The following is a 3,278-nucleotide window of genomic DNA, read 5'->3' as shown; positions in this document are numbered from 1 at the left end:
GGCCTATCTTGCAATGATGGTGTTAACCAAAAAAAAAAAAAAAAAAAAAAAAAGAATAACTGTGCTACAGCAAAGCCAAAAATCACACGCATCCCACTCGTCCCACTCAGTATCCAAAAGGTGAAAAGTGAAAAAGTGCGTTGTGCCTATTGTCCCCAAAGTGGAATGAGAACTTTCAACAGATTGTATCAGATCATTTTCCAGGAGGCAGCTACAGCTCATAGATATGTGTTATGTAACCACAAGAGCAATGATGAAATGAAGAAAATGTACTTCTCCCTGTTTTTATTTTGTATTATCCTTTTAACAAACATCATGTATACAGAATTTCTTCATGACATGTCATAAATATTGTTTAATGAACTCAAATCTGAGTTCTTTGTTGTATCAAACAATGTCAAAAATCATGATTCGTTATGACCTGCTGCAGATAAGTGATGTGAAATAACAAAACGAGAGCATACAGAAAGGGCACATCATGGTCTGAGAACCTCACCAAAAGGTTCAGGCGAGCTGAATGCATGTCGGGGATTCAATCAAAGCCACTTCTTGTTGAGGGCTTTGAGGCTAAAGGAAGTACTCTTTGTATATTCATGTCTTTTAACTCATTTGTGAAGTTTGGTGTATTATTATTTACAGTGTTCTCATTGCCCTTTCTCATTGTTCTCCCCATCTGGGGCTGTTATTATGTGAAAGCTGGTTTCTTTCATCAGATCGTGTAGGCTCTAATGACATTTCATTTATTATGATTCTCCTCCCACTACATAGTTCTAATTTACCTAATTTGACCCTTTTTTTCTTTGTTTTCGGAGAATGGATCTTACTTTGTCTCCTAGGTTAGAGAGCAGCACCAAGATCTCAGTCCACTGTAGCCTGGGTACTGCACACCATGTGATCCTCTCAACTCAGACTCACACAGCTGGCACTATAGGTGCATGCCACCCCTCACAGCTACATATTAATTATCTAATTAATTACTTTTTAGACTTGGGCCCATGTTGCCCCAGGTTGGTCCGGAACCCCTGAGTACAGGCAATCCTTCCACCTCAGCCTCTCAAAGTGCTGGGATTACAGGTGTGACCCAGGGCCCTGGAATGGCTTTAATTTTTTTTTGTTTTTTTCTTCTGCCCCCTCATATCTTCTTTTGAAACAAGCAGTGAAGGTTTTAATTCAAGGACTATAGTCTCCAGGCCTGTAATTTGTGTTTCAATGGATCACATAAGTTTGGATTTATTTTTATTTTTACATGTATTTTTTAACTTATCAAATGATGCTGCATTCTGTCCTGTGTCATGAAAAAGACTTTGATACAGGTAGGAAAGAAAAACAGTTCTTTATTACAAAATACTTTTAATATTTATTTTCTTAAGGCATTTTAAAAATTGTATGTTTATTTTTAAAATTGTCATATTAGGAGATACATATTTATAACTTACGGGGTAATGTTCAAAAGGTCATATATGTTATATGTTGGATACATCCAGCTAATCAACACATGCATGACCTCACATACCTGTCATTTTTGTGATGATAAAACTTGACATACACTGTCTTACAATTTTTTAGAGAAAGTATGTGTTATCACTAGTTACAGTCAGCATGTTGTAGAAAATATTTTTAACCTATTCTTCCTTTCTAGCTAGATATATGTATTATTGATCCAGCATCTCCTCAGTGCACCCTCTTCACTAAACACCACCCCAACCATTGGAGTCACTACCTCTGTGAGGGTCACTTTTTAGATTTCATATAGGAATGAGGTTATGTGCTATTTACCTTTCCATTACCTGGCTTATGTCATTTAACAAAATGGCATGCACAGATCCACCAGATTCACATGTGTTATCACAACTGGCAGGATTTCCTTCTTTGTTATTGCAGCACAGTTTTTCCATTGTGCTTGTGTCCCCATTTTTTTTTTCACTCTTCAATTGATGGACCTTCAGGTTGCTTCTGTATTTTGGATATAACAAAACTGTAGAGTGCAGCAATAATTGCAGGGGTGCATGCACTGCTGCAGCATACTGATTTGTGTACTTGTGGGTGTGCCCAGGTATTCTGATTTGCTGGATCATATGGTGGATGGTTCTACTTGTAGATTTCTGAAGACTCTTTTTACTTAAACAAAAAACATAAAGCTTCTTGTAATGCCTACACTAATTTATATTCTCACCAAAAATGTGCAAGGATTTCCTTTTCTTTGCATTTTCACCAGAAATGAGGGTTTTTTTTGTGTGTGTGTGTGTTTTGTTGGTCTTTTAGATAATAGGCATTCTGACTGAAGTGAGATGAAATCTCATTGTGGTTTTGATTTGCATTTTCCCAATGGATTACAGATGATGAGCACTTTTTAGTGTGTCTGCTGGGCAACTGTATGTCTTAAGTTTCACAAATGAGTATTCACATCCTTAGCCCATTTGTTTTCATGCTATTGAGTTGCTGAAGTTCCTTATGTACTGAAATATTCAATCAGTAACAGATATATATATCCAATAATTTCTCCCATCCTGTAAGATGTCTCTTCCCTCTACTTAGGTATTATCGGAGATTGTGTTTCCTGTGGTGTGTCTAAGCACTTTAGTTTGATATGACCCCATTCTCCATTTTTGATGGTGTTTACTGTGCTCTTGCAGTCACTTTGAGTGACTGTCCACACCGACGTCATGGTGCTTCTTCCTTGTGATTTCTTCTGGTATTTTTATCACTTCAGGTCTGACACTGGAGTTTAGTGAGAAATAATCTACTTTTAAAATCCTTTGTGTGGATATTCAGGTTTTCCCCAACCTAGTTTTTAGAAGATACTTGATTTTGCATTGTGCATTCTTGCTTCTTTGGGGAAAGGTCGTGAGCTTCAAATGTAGTGGCTTAGTTCTTATTTAGCCCCTATTTTCATAAGCTCAACTCTCTGCTTTTCTGCCAATGCTGTTCTATTTTGGTACGTAAAACTTTGTAATATATTGTGAAGATAGGTAGTATGATGCCTCCAGCTTTTTGCTTTTTACTGGATTGGTCTGGGTCTTCAGGATTTTTTACCATTTCATAGCAAATTTAGGATTCTCAGATTGTTTTTCTATGAAGAATGAGTCATTGATATTTTTACAGGGGTGTATAGAATCTGTAGATCACTTAGGTAGTGATGATGTTAATGTCATTTAGGCAATGTGTGTGTTTGTGTGCACATGCTCAGGGCCAAGAGACACAGGGTGTCCTCATCAATAGTGAGGTGGGCCTTAATGTCCAGTCAGATTGCCTTCCTGGACACACACAGAAGGTCCCCT

The sequence above is a fragment of the Macaca nemestrina genome, chromosome Y, assembly GCF_043159975.1.
Source record: "Macaca nemestrina isolate mMacNem1 chromosome Y, mMacNem.hap1, whole genome shotgun sequence".
Lineage (NCBI taxonomy): Eukaryota > Metazoa > Chordata > Mammalia > Primates > Cercopithecidae > Macaca > Macaca nemestrina.
This window is presented reverse-complemented; position numbering follows the sequence as displayed.